Source organism: Larus michahellis, chromosome 5 (assembly GCF_964199755.1).
Source record: "Larus michahellis chromosome 5, bLarMic1.1, whole genome shotgun sequence".
In the NCBI taxonomy this organism is placed as follows: Eukaryota; Metazoa; Chordata; class Aves; order Charadriiformes; family Laridae; genus Larus; species Larus michahellis.
Genome location: NC_133900.1, coordinates 74,762,146 through 74,777,830, shown reverse-complemented (window position 1 = coordinate 74,777,830; position 15,685 = coordinate 74,762,146). Strand labels below are relative to the sequence as shown.

The 15,685-nt window shown below is 42.8% G+C and overlaps 1 long non-coding RNA gene across 1 annotated transcript in view; it reads right to left on the bottom strand.

Annotated features, from left to right (window-relative positions):
- Positions 1-15,387, bottom strand: part of LOC141743563 (uncharacterized) — a 39,114-nt gene extending 23,727 nt beyond the window's left edge. Inside the window, exons 1-2 of the long non-coding RNA XR_012587108.1 lie at positions 15,103-15,387; positions 3,300-3,399 (exon numbers count right to left, since the gene is read on the bottom strand). This is a non-coding gene — a long non-coding RNA (uncharacterized LOC141743563). The remainder of the gene's footprint in view (positions 1-3,299; positions 3,400-15,102) is intronic.
- Positions 15,388-15,685: the final 298 nt, after the last annotated feature.

Here is a 15,685-nt window from a genome sequence, read left to right as displayed (position 1 = left end):
TGTGAGTCTGTAGAGGAAAAAAATATGACTTGTTGAAAATCACATGGTAGCTGTGACCCGTTTTCTTTGTCCTTCCGCGCAAAGCGTTTTCCAAACACACATCTCTCTTCAGAGATGTGCAGAGCAGAGGAGGAAAGGAATGTAACCCAGCAGCTCGCATCATTATATAAGAAATTATTTATTCATAGTTAAGTAAGTGATACATTTTGCTGCGCGGTGAAAGCTAACCATAGCTAACTTCGGATTTTTATAGCTTTTCAACACAAGCATGATAAAATGCCATATGGCGCTCTTGTAACCGGGCAAATTCTCCGAAATCAGCATGATTCCCTTCCTAACCCGCTTGGTGATGCAGGGCCGTACGAGGCCATATTCCTGCTTGCCGTGGCCCTGCGAAGAGCATTGCCCTGCCGGGGATGAGCCCAGATGCAGGCGCAGCATCCCAGCCCCGAGACGGGGGAGCAGGCGGAGGAACCGCTGGCAATTTTTGCAGCCACTGTATGGGAAGGGTAAATGTCAGAAAGTGGAACTTGACCCAATTTATTGAAACGATCTTCTCTGTCTCTTGCTGCCCTCTGCTGTCACAAGCCCGGGCGGCTCGGAGAGGGCTGCCAGCAGCGGAGCTGAGGGGCTGGAGGAGCTGCCTGCAACCAGGAGCCGCAGAAAGGATGGGCACTCCCAGGCATAAAAATCTGCCCCTAGGGAAAAAAATTAATCCACAGCTGAAGTCCAGCCACGCAGACAGGAGAAGCAAGCCACAGGGTTTGAAAACCCGATTGCTCTGCACAACTCTGAAGTTCTCCTGCGTGGGAATTTACTTCACGCTTTGCTGGTGTGGGACATGGGCCTCTGGATGGGATGTGGAAGCAACACAACGCATCGGGTTGATCCTGTGAAGTGATCTAGGAAGGAAGCACACATGAGCCAGGGGAGCAGCTCTTGGCTGTTCATATAAAAATCCTACATCACAATTGTAATGGTTTCAAAGGTTTTTAACACAGCAAATATAACTGAATCCAAGAAACATAAGTGAATCCAACAAATTCAAGCCATATTACTTTCACTTTTAGCAATTGTAATCAAAGGCAATCTGACAATTGCTGTAACTCAGCATGCTGAATTTCTCTGAGTCAGCCACCTTTTTCTAAAAATGCCCTCTTTCTACAGCAACAAGGGATACCTCAGGGATCCTTCTCAAACACTTTCTAAATGCATTTCAACCTCCTCAGAGACTATCAGTTGAACACCTATGGAAGCAATGTGAGGTCTCTTGCTGCTCTGGCCAGCCCACGCTGCTGCTGGGAGTCATGCCACCAAGGCACTCAGCAGCACCCACCAGTCACTGAGATGCAGAGGAAGCCACCTCAGGGCAACCACAACCAGAGCCTGCTGTTGGTTCATCCCATCACTTTTACTTCAGGCACCACTTTTTCTTAATGCTCCTTTAACAAGCACTTGGAGGAAGAGCTGGGATACTCCAAGATTTGGGTTTCTTTAAATGCTTATTTTGACGCATGCTCTGTTACTTGTGTCACAAAGCACTGTGGAGCCAGCCTGTCCTGCAGAAGATACAGGTAGCACTGAAAGTCTTGGTGTAAATACAGCTCTAATGGAACACTCTTTTCATCTGCAACTTGATTGCATCAAGGTTTTCCTGGGTAAAAAGCCATGTTAGAGCTGGGCTGTAGTTCTAGTTAGAGCTACAGCATGCCCAGGAGGCACTGAAGACTCTCCCTGACAGACTTCACGCTGTTGCTCCTCTATCGCATATCCTACCTCCAGCCAGTATTTCTTACTGGTGCAAAGGCATTGGGAAATAAGTGAATCCTACAGCAGCACCCACGGATCACCAAATACTTAATGCGCTCTCAAACAGAGATGATGAATCTCCAAGTCTTATGCAATAATCTAGGAAGTTGGTTTTTTGTTCCCAGAACTTGGAGTCAACACTGCAAATTGTGTAAAGGGGGTCAGGGCAAGGAATTTCTTTTTCTTTTTCTTTTTTTTTTCTTTTTTTAACAACAAAGAGTAAAAAAGGTCCCTTGGCAGTTAGTTCTCAGACATCCCTCAGAAATGGTGGGAATTTTACAAGGAAGAAAGAATATCTGCAAGGAGGCCATTCCTGTCCTGGAGCGTTAGCTGCAGGCCAATGAGTCCTGGACCTTGGTTTTAAAAGCACTAGAGGAAATTTGGTCTAGCCCTTGAGGCGCTGGAGTCCTCCTCTCAAAATTCCAGTCATATTTTTCATAGTTCTTTTCCTGCGGATGTCAAGTGCATCCATGACAATGGGAGAGGGAGAGATTGGGTCATGTTGTCACTTGGGCTGTGAGCTCAGAGAGGAAAACTTAAAAACTGAAGGAGCTTGGACCATGATGAGATGCCTCAGGAAGGGAGATTGAGGAAGCAAAGGGAGGAACATCAGAGAGATTGGAGAAGACTGGTGAAGAAGCTTCAGGGAACAGCAAGAGGAGTGTGCTCTGAGGGTACGCTTGCCTCCAGACCCTGTAAAGCTACCTCAGTTTCCCCAATCTTTTTATTTCTCTGAAATGAGCAAACATCCATGACACCATTTGGCAAGAGGTCCAAACCACACACTCCCCACCCCCAGTTTTTCGCCTGTGATGTAAAAAGAGAATCACCCCAGAGATTTTCTGAATAAAAACTTATAAATGTTCATGAAGCCTTCAAATACAACAATAAGGAGCACCACAGAAAAAACAAGGAACTAAATATTCGGTTTTCGCCCTAGTGATGACTAGTATGCCATGAAGGAAGACTATAAGGTACATTCAGCCACCTGAATAAAGAGAATATTGAGGCTCATTGATTCATTTGCCAGCACTGAATGAGGCAATGTTGCCAGGGGAAAAGAAAAATTGTGTCTTGTATCATAACGTATGTAATACCTAAGAGGACTGAATTGCTATTACATATTCAATTTGGCATTTCCTAGCTTTTGAAGGTAGAATTTTGCAGCCTGAACTATAATCCGTTCCTGTATCTCATTTAGTAAGCAATAAATATACAAGAGAAGATTTGAATTGGAGCTCTTGGGATTTCAGGTCGGAAAGGAAGGAAGGATGAGATTTCCTCTAAAGCTTTGATATCCAAAGTCAAATGAGTGATATAAAACCAACAAATGTAAATGTAGAGGCAGACAGGCCCGCCTTTGGAGCTCAGGCTTTTTCTTAAGCGTGCACAATGGTCAGCACAAAGTAGCCCTGGCCTTTAAGGACTCCTACAATACAAATTAATAATAAACATTTGAAGAATAAATACTACCTTGACGTGTAACTTACTGTTAGAGTTTATTTTATGTGTGGTCTCATTCTTCAGTCTGGGTTTCCGATTTCTTCTGGAGCTTGCTGTTGTGTTTTTTTATCCCAGGCAAGAGGGACCCTGTATGAAAATATGCAACAGCTGAGCGTTTGCGAAAGAATATTGCGAAGAGAGCACTAGTCCTGGGCAGAGTCATTCACATTCACACATGAATCACTCGGATCACTGCCTGGCTGGGTATTCCCTGTGAATGAAAGTAAGTTGCTCTGCAGACTTTACTCTTGGCCAGCTCTTTTCTTGGCATGTGCACCTCTACAAAATAAGAATGAGGTTAGCCAAGGTATCTACGTATGGCATTACCAGAAGGGCAATAAAACAGAATATAGATGAGTAAGTGGGTTGTTTCTTTTAACATGTAAATCTTTTCACGCACATGGAAGGGCACTGCAGCTTGCATTTCTCATACCATGTCAACCTGGACAGCTTTACAACCACCACATCCATTCTGCTGCTTAAGGGGTTTTGGCCCAGAAATCATTTTGGGTTTAGTGTTGCTATTTATACATACAAACCTGCAAAGCATAATTCATGCTGAAACCACTGAGGCCACGCTTCAGGATTCAAGGCTCATGTATTTCATATCATGTTGCTAAATTAAAAGATAAGAAAAGATTTGGGGGGGGAAAGGAATGAGGAGGGAGGATAAGTTCCTCTTTTTTTCACGTTATGAAATAGATAAGAATCTCACCATTTAAGAAGTAAAGCAAATCACCGAGGCAAAACATGAAGCTGTCTGGCAACATGCTGGAACTTGTTTGGAAGAGTTGCTAAAATACAAATATTAAAGGCTTAAGTGGTCCCATTGTTTGCTTGTTTTTGTTGAAATGACAGAAAATGGAAAAGCTGATTCATAAATACATAATCGTATTACATAGACTGTACTGATGAAAACCTAACAGGAAAATGGGAGATTTTCTTCTATAAGGAAAATAGTAACAAAATAAAGGCATTTTTCCTTCTCCCCACCACCGGCTGCGGTGGATCAGTTTATTTTAAAGTGGCGGACAGATGAATGTACTTTTACTTGTCTTGCCCCGGTACTGTTTTGTGCGTGGGATTTATGTTCCTTTCACCGTGCCTGGATAAACTGGCAGCGAAGCTCTAATCGCCTGTTGCAAACGGTGATGATCACTTGGAGCATCACCGTCCCCACATGCAACGCCTAAGCGTGATGTTGGACAGCAAGAAAGGAGCAAGATTCTTGGCCAGTGAATTCTAGTTTGGGTGGCAAACCTGAGCCAAGGCTTTTTCCTGGTGTTGTATCGTGCTTCAGACGCGTCTGCCCAGCACGGCTCCGGCAGCCAGCACATGCCTGGGAATTGCAACTGCGTTGGCATAGGTCTGCCTGCAAATGTGCCAAGCCCACGGCTGTGGGGGCTCCAGGCTGGGTGTGAACACAGAGGACACGAGGGAGGTACAATGTTAGAATCATAGAGCAGTTTGCGTTGGAAGGGATGTTTAAAGTTCATCTAGTCCAACTCCCTGTAACAAGCAGGGACATCTTCACCTAGATCAGGTTGCTCAGAGCCCCGTCCAACCTGGCCTTGAATGTTTCCAGGGATGGACCATCGACCACCTCTCTGGGCAACCTGGGCCAGTGTTTCACCACCGTTACCGTAAAAAACGTTACCTGGGTACTTCACTTTAAATGTTATTGCACACTGAAAAAAGCTTCCTTAAGGCAGTATTTCATTCAACATAGGCTGAAAAAGTTCTCTTTACAGGCAGATTTCCGTTATCACTCTCCGTTTTCACATATTATGTAAAACCCTCCCAAATTCTCCTTTGGGGAATGATCCTTTCCATGCTTGGTCCCAGTCCAGGGATGAACTGTGCACGGTATGTGGAAGTTGTTGGAAAATTCCCTTCAGCTATTTTTGAGGTATAGCAGTGTGAAATAGAGCCCCCCACTCCTCCCATCCACATATACATGTTTTTTCAGTTTAAGGAATTTTATTTTAATTCCATTCCCGTCCCCTCAATTGCTGAGTGTCTGGCACTGAAAGAAAACACCAAAACAACAGTTTCTCACCAAGTCCCCCAAGGATGTCCCGTAGCAAAACCAGACTAAGATAATAGGGAGTGTGATGGAACAATTTTTATATCAGTTGTCTTTAATAAAAACTGAAGATTTACACATGATGGCAAAAAAAAGAGAATGAACAAATCTCAGTTCCCTAAGTTTCCACTATAAAGCCCATGTGAATCTTTTTCTGTTTAAGCAACAGCATTTTTAAAAATTGTACTCTGCCAGCTTAGTTTGAGTTTTGCTGTGATTGATAAAAAGGAAACGTCCCAGAAACGTTTTTTTCTTTAACTAGAATTTAACTGAGAAAGAAGAGTGTACCTTTTTTACCCACCTTTTTTTGTTTCTTTGTTTACCAATAATTATTGGTAAATAATTGTAAATATTGGTAATAATTGTAAAGATACAATTATCTTTAATCTTTAACAGCTTTAGAGTGATGGGGAGAAGCTAGTTAGATGGCACCTTAAAATAAGACACACCTGTGAAAGCAGATCACCGCCCCAAAATCAGCTTCTCAATCTCAAATACCTAAGTGTAAAACTGTAATTTCTCTAGACGCACACCAGCGTTTCAGAGATCAGCATCTGGCCTAAATGATGTAAGCCATTACATTTTTGGAGCTTGATGTTGATGCTGGCTGCAGTTTGGTTTAATTTAACCCAAAGAGATACTGTTTCAACAGCTGGAGAATCAACTCCAGACAAAGCATACACGATGCTATAATTGCCCTCCATTATATAGTGGAAATCAGTTGTAATGCTGGTCTAGAGGTGAAAATCCGCTTTTCATAGAGTTTTGGCTCTGAGGCCCAGCCTTCCACTTTCTCTATTTCAAAATCAAGCAGAGCCAACAAAAGTGCCAACATCCTTCAATGTCACCCAGATGGGCAATTAAGGGAAAGGCTGATCCTAAGGCCACTGCAGAGGAATCCAGCATGGAGAAAGCCAGACGAGACCCCCGGACGGCTGGAAAAGGCTTGCCCTGTGGGTGTTATTGGGAAACACAGGCCCCCAAATATCGACTGTCTAATTCCACCACAGGGATCTGATAGGATGAAGTGGTTTTATCAGTTGAAAAATTAATTGCTGCCTAATAAGCGAGTGCAGGGTCAACGGCCATTCATCTTCATTTCCTTTCTGTAGTGTTCACGCTCATTAGTTAGCTTCTAAATCTTCCTCCTCTTTCAGATTTGTTTACAGCAGCAGAGAGCCAGTAAAACACTAGCACAGGCATACCAAAAACATGCCTGCCAAAAGCACTCTCCTGCTAATAACACGCACATTTTCAGTCATGCGTGTGTTTTGCCAGGTCCTTAACTCTTGATTTTTTTCCAAAAAGACAGTGGAAATGTTGAAGATGTGTCGGGTCCCACCATATGGTGAAAGACCTGGATTCTGTAATGTGGTTTACCAAAGCAGAAACCTCACGGAGGGTACTGTTTCTTTTCATCTGTCCATTTGTTTTCAATGTCGTTGTTTAAAACAAAAGAGAAAAAAACTTTACTTTGCACTACATATGCCAGAACATGTTGTGCTTGATACTCCTCCTCTTTTCCACAAACGGATTTCTGAAAGGTAATGTTATAAAGTTTTTTAAACAGCCATGGACAGGTGCAAAAAATAGCAGTAACCCTAAACCACCTCCCTTTATCTTCAGCCACGCATACCATTGCCATCTATTTTTGTGTCATAATCTTTCTCTTTGTATCTAACTCAGAACCAAACAAGAGTCAATTTTCTGCACAGAGTTCAGATGCTGCCTGAAACTGACGGTAGAAAAGAGATACAAGAATTTCTGTAGTTCATATCCTGCCATTAGGACTCTTCTGTGCTTTCGGATGGAGAGTGAAGAGCTTGTTTGTGATGCCCTGGGCTGCCTGTTCCTGACAGCAAGGTGTGTTCCTGCCGGGTAAGACATCTTACAGCACAGCTTGAGGAGGCATTACCGAGTAGCACCCAAACTAATAAAAGCCAATAGCATTGCCCAAGTCGGTTGTGGGTCTACTGGAGGTGTGGGAGATAAGGAGGCTTGGTGAGGAAGCAAAATGCAAGGAGGACAAGAGGCAGCAGCTGGAGCTGGCAGGGGAGGAGAACTTAGGCAGGGAGAAGCAAGAGGAAGGACAAGAGAAGGCAGCAGCAGGAAAGTCGGGCTGAAGAAGCTGTTGGCAACTACCTTATTAGTTAGATTTTCTACACGGTCCAGGCCAATACCTCTGTCAGTTGTTCCTGCACCTGTCCCTACCCACTGCTGCTCAAGTGCAATGGGTGGAAAGACGTTCATTCTTGACTTCTAGACATCCCAGAATAAGGATACATCATATGGAAGTTGCTATTAAAAATATGCAACATATTTCCAGCATAATTTTGTCTGGGTTTGGATTCCAGAGCTGAAATCTCCTTCTGCTGTTATAAATCTTGAGTCATCTATTCTCAGAAAGAATAATTTCCTTACATAAGTATTTTGAGACCAAGATAGAGATCTGTTAACTTCTTCTTCAATCTCTCATTATAAGGAAAATTTTCCACATTGAATCACTCCAGCAGTTTTGTTCCAAAAAGCTTCCAATTTGTCTTTTTGAAAAGCATGGACTCCAGAAGAACTCAAATTTGCAGATCCAAAAAAATAATAAAACCAGTTGTGCCCTAAAATATCCTGAGTTTGGCCTAAAAGCCCAATATCCAGCACATCGTTAAGCGCCGAGCTCGTGGAAGGGTGCTGGAGTACAGCCTTACCTCTGACTGTCAATCTATTTGTACACGCAGAATCAGTTCATGGTGGGATTAAAGCTCTTATTCAAAAGAGATATTTTGAAACCTTCATCATCTTTATGTTTTGCTTTGCTCTTTCCAATCAAAGACGAGATTCTTACATAAGGAGATAAATGCCAGGATTGCTTTGGTCTCAAATAAGAAACCTAAGCCTGCTGAAACTTTCAAACTTAAATGGAAAGAAAGAATCAGCTAAATCTACTCGGATGAAAGTTTTGGATGCTAGGCTAGTCCAAAGAAATAAAAAATCTGATTATTAACAGACTGACTTTTCTATTTTGAGGAAGTGAAGAAGTCTTAATTTTAGTGATTGCCACATGGTCTTTGTACATGGAATACAGACTTCCTTTTCACATTACTAATTTATCTTAGTGCTGCAACAGAATACTTTTTGTGTGTCTTGTCTTTGAAAGGATCTCACATTTTGCTAATTATTTACTATAGAAAAATTTTAAAACTCAAGGATGTTTCAAGTAAAGACTCCAGTGAGCTTTAGACACGACTTCCTTTCGTTATTTACTTGTCTTCAGTCATGACCATTGCTACAGTGAGCTGACCATTTCATATTTGTATTTTAAAAATTAACAAAACTGTGCCATGTGCAGGTTACTCTCTGCTTACCCCAGTGAGGAACTTCTCAAAAATTACCTATACACAACAGTCATATTACTTGATTCACAACTGGAATTAATAAAGATGTTACGGTGACTAAAGTGTTATTCAAATAAACAAGGAACAGAGTAATCAACTATTGAATATGCTCCTGACATTGAAAAATAGACTGTCGGCTGGGTTGAAAGTTGGCCGAACTGCCAGGTTTAAGGGGTAGTGATCAATGGCACGGTGGCTGGTTGGCAGCTGGGAATAAGGGTCCCTCAGAGGTCAACACTGGGACTGATATTGCTCAGTGGCTGCTTCCAACAACCTGGATGATGAGACTGAATCCACCCACAGCAATTTTTCAGACAATACTAAATTTAGCATTATGAACAGTAGACTTTCAATCCAGAAGGATGTTGAGAAAGTTGAGGATTAGGAAACCCTACCAAGTTCAATGAAAACTGGGGCAGGATAGTCCTTCACGTCAACGCAGGCTGTGAACCAAGTGGCTGAGAGGCAGCCCTGTTGAAAACAATCTGAGTACCACAGCAGACGCCATGTTGAATAACAGTGTAAAGCAAACCTCATACTCGGCTACATGAGGAAGAGGATGGGAAACAGAGGGAAGTTATTATTCCTCTCCCTATTCAGCATTGGTCAGGCCGCACTTGGTACACTGTGACCTGTCTGGGGACTCCCAGTTCAAAAGGGATACTGCAAAACTGAAGAGAAGCCAGCAGAAGGCTGACCAAGTTGGTCAGGGGCCAAGACTGCAGGTTATACAAGGGCAGGTCAGGAAAGCTGGCTTGTTTAGCCTGGGAGACTAAAAGGGAACCTAACAGTAGCATACTATTACTTAAAAGGGAGCTACAAAGATGAGAGAGGCAAACTCTTCTTCATAGTGGCAGATGGCGTAAGAAGAGGGACATATTGCACCTTGGGAAGTTCAGGCTTGACCTTAGGAGAAGCTTCACCAGGAGGAGCACAGTGCAGTACTGGAAAAGGGCACCCAGGGAGGCTGAGGATTCTCCACCCTTGACAGTTTTCAAGGCTCAGTAGACAATTCGGTGGTTGACATGCTTTACCTTCAGCAATAATCCTGCTGCGAGTGGGAGGCTGGGACTGGAGACCTCCAGGAGATGTTCCAGCCAGCGCTTCTGTGATTCCATAATTCACTGGATAAACTTCAAGAGCCACCTATGAGAAGCAGTGCTGATGAGAAGCAATATATTAGGCCTAGATATTATTTTCTCAGACAACTCATAGTTAGGCAATTAAATACAACTTTGCAATAAATTAAGAAGTATGGTAATGCTCAAATGCATTAAATACATTTCTTCAAACTTCTAAGTCACAAGAGCTTTAAGGAAGAGCATCAAGTTTATGGCTAGATGAAGCACAGAGACTGTAACCAGAAGACGATGAAAGGTCCTTTGTTCTCTGGTACAGCCTCAAGTGCTATGCTTTCAATGTTTCTCAATGCTGCTGAGAAACAGTACAATTTCTCATCAACAGTTTCGTTAGCACTTGCGGTAAAATCTCTCTGAATCAGGGTGAACATTGCCCTTATAACCCTCAGTTGTAAGAAACAGTTGAGTTCATTATGGGACCAGGTAGCTGAAACTCCATAGCTTTCCTTCCATCCACCAGCACACGTCACTCTCCAAAACAAGGGCACCTGCAAGACACATGGGTGGAAGGGCTTTTCTGGCCATTGTTTTGTGACCAGTTGGGTGTCTATGAGAGAGAGACAAAAAGATCAAAGGAAGAGACAGATGGTGGCAGGGAAAACGCCAACAACACAGACATAACAAGGGCCAGGAATGTGCCTCCGAGAAAAGCTAAGAGAAAAGGGAAAAAGAGCGTTTATACTAAGTGTTTAGTGGAAAATAGACTTGAGTTGTAAACAGAGGCCATGCCTCTTCTGCAGCCCTTGCTGTGTGAAGAGAAAAAGGGCTTTGTATTTTCTTCGCAATTAAATGGGATTGCATCAGAGAAACCTCATTTCAGAAAACATCAATTTCCCTTCCTAGCTGGAACAATCCTTATGACCCAGGATTTTTATTTATTTATCCATCCCACAGAAGTTTCACCTGGGAAAGTGACAGTATTGCTCTATTTACCCCTAAAACAGCGCACCCAGCTCAGCAGTCAGTCAGCTGAGTTTCTAACGTGCCTATTGCTGTCAGGCTGGAAGAGGGGCAGTTCAGGGAGGTTTCTGGCAAACTAGCGAAACTGTCAGATAACGCGGCAGGAATCAACAATGCAGGGCAGAATTCTGGTGGGTATGCTTTTGAGTGGCTTCTTTCTCATCTTGTGCTTGTCTTGGTTTTGTCCGAGCGAGTCCTGAGGAGACGCTGGCCCTGTCAGACCTGAAAAAGGGCCGAGCCCATTTTCTGTAACGCTGACAGTCTGACTTTTTGCAACGGAAGTGGGAAAGGTGCTTCCTATTTGGGAAGTGGACTAAACTGGGGAAACTGTTTCCTCATTTACACACCACCTACTCTACTATAAGTCCACAGACTAGAGCTAGTGAGATGAGAATTTGGAGGAATTTGTAGATGGCAAGACAAATACGTACATGCCTTTAGCGTACCCACACTGCACAGAAAGGATGGTGCTCCAACAAGATAAGCAGGTTATTCCGCATTTTGTTTTGCTCTCGCAGTTCAACATGGCTTACACTTGCCTAATTTCCTGTGTGCTGTTCAAAACCTGCTCTGAAGATGGTATCACTCATTTCCATACGGGGTTTTCTGTGAGCACACAACTCCCTCGTAACGGAGAGCTTCGCAGCAAACTTCCCGCACAGCATCACTTAGAAGTGAGGGGGTTTGGCAGTACCCTTTCATGCAGAAAGCTGGTGGGTCTCAGGAAGATTAAGACCAAACATAACCATGTTGGACACGATTTTAAATTCCCCAATTCAGGTTTTTGGAATATTGTTTTGTGTTCGGAGCACAGCTCCCACCGACTTCAGCTGCAGCTGCGAAAGTTCATCACGCCTACAAGTCCCGCATCAAGAATAAAAGCGATCTAAAATTATTGACAGCTTCTGAAAAGATTGGCTCGAGTGACTCAGTTATCATCGCATGGGAGCTGTATGACAGAAAAAGGGACAGTATCCAATTCTCCAGGGTAGAACATCACTCCCTCGCCATATGCTCTCTTCCCAAATTCTCTCTTGTTATCTATACTGTTTCCCGTTTCTGGGGAGTGGGAAGGGGCCTTATAGTGTCTTTAACTGTATAACCATGATCAGTTCCTGGAACTTTCCATACTGCTTATAGAATGAACCTTGTCACGAAAGACAACCTGCACAAACACAGGAAGTAGCAAAGCTTTCAGCCTCAATAATATGTTCTTTGGTTGGCATGTGTTTCACTTGTTTTTCAAAAAGAGGAACAAATCCCCTTGTGTGACATTGTGCTGCCATTCACAAGGGCTACCAGGAGGTAAATGGGGCCTTTAATTCCACTGCACAAATCTCTGCTGTTTGGCTAATGGCATGACAGCAAATGATGATAAGTGTCAGAGACCACCACCAACGAGCTGGGACATGCACCTTGACTGCCTGGTTCATTTCTCCACCAGCCTCCTCTTAATCCTCTCAGCCTTGTAGGGTCCTTATCTTTTCCCTCAGCTGGTCCCATTGCTCCTCATACAGATATATTACCCTTGGCAGATCTACAGCTACTCAGCCAGTCGTAGTTTCTCCCCTCAAGTTCCAGTTGTGGGCTTTGATTTGAAACTCGTCACTTTTCCTTTAGAAAATCTTTAGTCAACAAAAGAATCTTTCCCCCCCGCCTCCCCATTGCTTCATTCTTAGCAACGTCTAACAACTTTACAGAAAATTTCCCGATTAGTCCAAAGCAGACCCTTAACATTGGAATGGTAAATGTTTCACAAAATAACAAGTGACTGGAAAACAGGAAATGTTTCAGGAGACAAGAATAGGTATATCTCCAATATGAACAGAAGTTGGTTGTATAAAATCTGGCATTATATGTCCAACCTTATAAACACCCTGTGCTGATGATAGCTATGCTAAGATAGAACATTAAAGACTGTATTAAAATTCTCACCCAAGGGTACTCATAATTTGGCCTTAATACTGGAGAATTAGTTGCCTGTAAATATGATTTTCTGCTTTACCTCCTGCCACACAGCCCAGAAACATGAGCTGGACTTGAAAAACAAAAAGGCAGCTCTACAGAGTATCTCTCTCTGCTTCAGACAGCTGCTTCTAGACACCTTATGAAAAACACCCAATAATCTCCCATCCCCGAGCTGCAAAGAAAAAGAAGAAGGAACAGCAGTGAAAGCTATTTCAACAGTCTCATCAAAGACAGCTGATCGATCCCCAGCATTTGCAGGGGCTTCTGGCCCCAGTCCTGTACAAAAGGAGGCAAGGAAGATAGCAGCCAGTTTCTACATGTCCGTGTACTTCTGAGATGGGAGATACTTGGGAGAACGTGCCCTGCAAGGGGGATACAGAATATGTGATAAATGCCACTTTAAATACCAGTCCCTAAATGCTAAGTGCTATGGTCAGTCTTTGTCTGGGAATGTTCTCTAAAATGTTGTTGATTTTCAGCAAAGTGGAAGGCACCCTTGCTGTTTGCCTGCTGGTAGGCTGTCCCTTGTCACCTGTGATAGACGCTTGAGGTCTCACATCGCACGGCCACATTTCTTGCCGTAGACACCATTCCTCTCCCTTCGCCCCCAGCCCGCTGCTTTCATTTTGCTTTTGTTTCTCTTCTTTCAGGCTGAGCAGAAGCTGGGTAAGAGATGTTTATTTTGGGAAAAGAAGAAAGAAGACTACTCTGGAATTGTTAAAAAAATGCAATGCAGGTTTCAACAAAGAGCCACTTTAAAGAAAGTTAAACAGCTCTATAGAGGTCTCCTCTTTTTCCTATTTTTTTTTTTTTTCAAAAAACAAAGTTGGTGGAAACAGCTGGAGACTGTAACTTGGAAAACGGAGAAAGTAAGATGAATAAAACTTCCTGTTTTCCTCTCCTATCCCAACCTGCAGGGGACAGGGGTGGGGGATAACCTCTTCAGCCCCTTTTCAAAACAGATGTTGGATTCCCAAAGGCTTCAGGTTTGCACTATGTTTTTTGGAAGCAAAAATATCAATTATTCTTCTGTGCAGTGCTTGAGGGTCTCCAGCTCAGCTACAGCTTGTCACACGTAAAGTAAACGTGGCGGATTCCACTACTTAACTCTGATTAGTGCAAAATATTGATGTTAGTAAACTGTAATCTTTAAGGCTGATACCTGCCACTGTTTTCATATCCTTCCTCAGCAGAGTTTTCTTAGCTCAGTGTCTGCAATTTGCTCCTGTTACCCTACTCACCAGTCCTACCATTCATTGAATGTGAAAACTCGGCTTGTGAAAGCTCTTAGTGCAGGGGATAAGATTTCATTCTGCACCATTTCCCCACCTCTTTTCGGTTATCCTTTTGGGTGCACAAGCTGAGACGCTTCCAGGCTCATAAAGATAAAAAAGTACTGAAGCATCTCAGGTCAAGCACCCGAAATTTAGGTTTCATTATTTTTGGTTTTATATTGGCTTAAACACAGGTGCGCCACAGCTAAGAGGTGATGTGGAATGAAGTTTTCTTGGCTGCTCTCTCAGCATATTCCACTGCTGTAAGAGCAGTGAAAACATCACTAAACCCCTCTGAAACAGCAACATAGAAATCCATAAAAATGAGTAGAACCAGAAGATCTCATTTCTATTCCTAGCAACACTATTGACCTCTGAGATCCTGGCCAAGTGACCCGACTCCTCCACATCCCTGCTTCCCGCAGCTGTGAAGGGGAAATTCTGACCCTCCAGTAAGACACTTTCAGATTCCTGCCCTAAAGCTTTATTTTTGTCACGAACACGGAGCAGGGGCCTAAAGTCAGCAGGAAAAAAATGAGAGCCCCTTCTCTCGGTTCAAAGATTTCAAATATTCAGCTCCTGCTGCAGGAAGTTGTAAACATTTTATAAGGCAGACCCACTGTATTATTATGGTTTGTATGGCTTAATCACTGAATTTAGTAATTTAATTTTTGATGGTTTATTTTTATTAATTTCCAATGATACTGTGAATGCTCCAAATTAAGATGATCCAGGACTTCTAACCTATTCTGTGATGAGATTTTTGTTTGGTTTTGGTTTTTTTTTTCCTCATAATATCTATATCAGCTCTACGTCTATTTCTGTATCGCTGTTATTGATTCCTCACTTTGGCAATTTGCATGTTTATTACGCATCACCCCAGCACTACATTTCATTTGTAAGGCCAGGCATGTGTTCAGAGTAAGAAACAGCTATGAAGGATTGATTTTAAAATAGAATTAAAATACACTTACCATCATGTAGAGATTGTGTCCAGATACAATCCTTCGGGGTAGTTGCATGCAGCTTCACATTGCTAGGTTCTTCACTAACTCTCCCGGGAAACACCCGGAGCTCAAACAATATGCTCTTTACATTTCTTAGGACACAAGACATTTGTTTAAATTACATCTAAAATTTTAAACAAAGTTCTACTCCCACATAAGCTCCTCAAGCTGCAAAACATGCAAAAGAAATGTAGAAATTCCTGGTAATACAGTGACTGGGGTAGCAACCACAAGAACCAAGCACATCTGAACATTGAGCACACATGACAGAGCAAAGGCATCACCTGCAGCCACAAAGTGGCTGGGAAAAAGGTAAAATCAATACAAGCTGAGGAATCATTCCTTATGTTTTGCCAGTATCCACTGAATAAGCATTGATTTTCTTTTTTTGTTGTCAGGGATGTCTTCTAGTTTAACTCTCAAGATCTAACTCCTGATGCATGCATATATAGCTGAAAGTCTATGTTTGATATTTGGGCCCTTGGGTCCTAAGATGTTTTACTTGAGGCCCAAAGGCAGGCAAATTTTATCCTTATTTCATTCAGACATA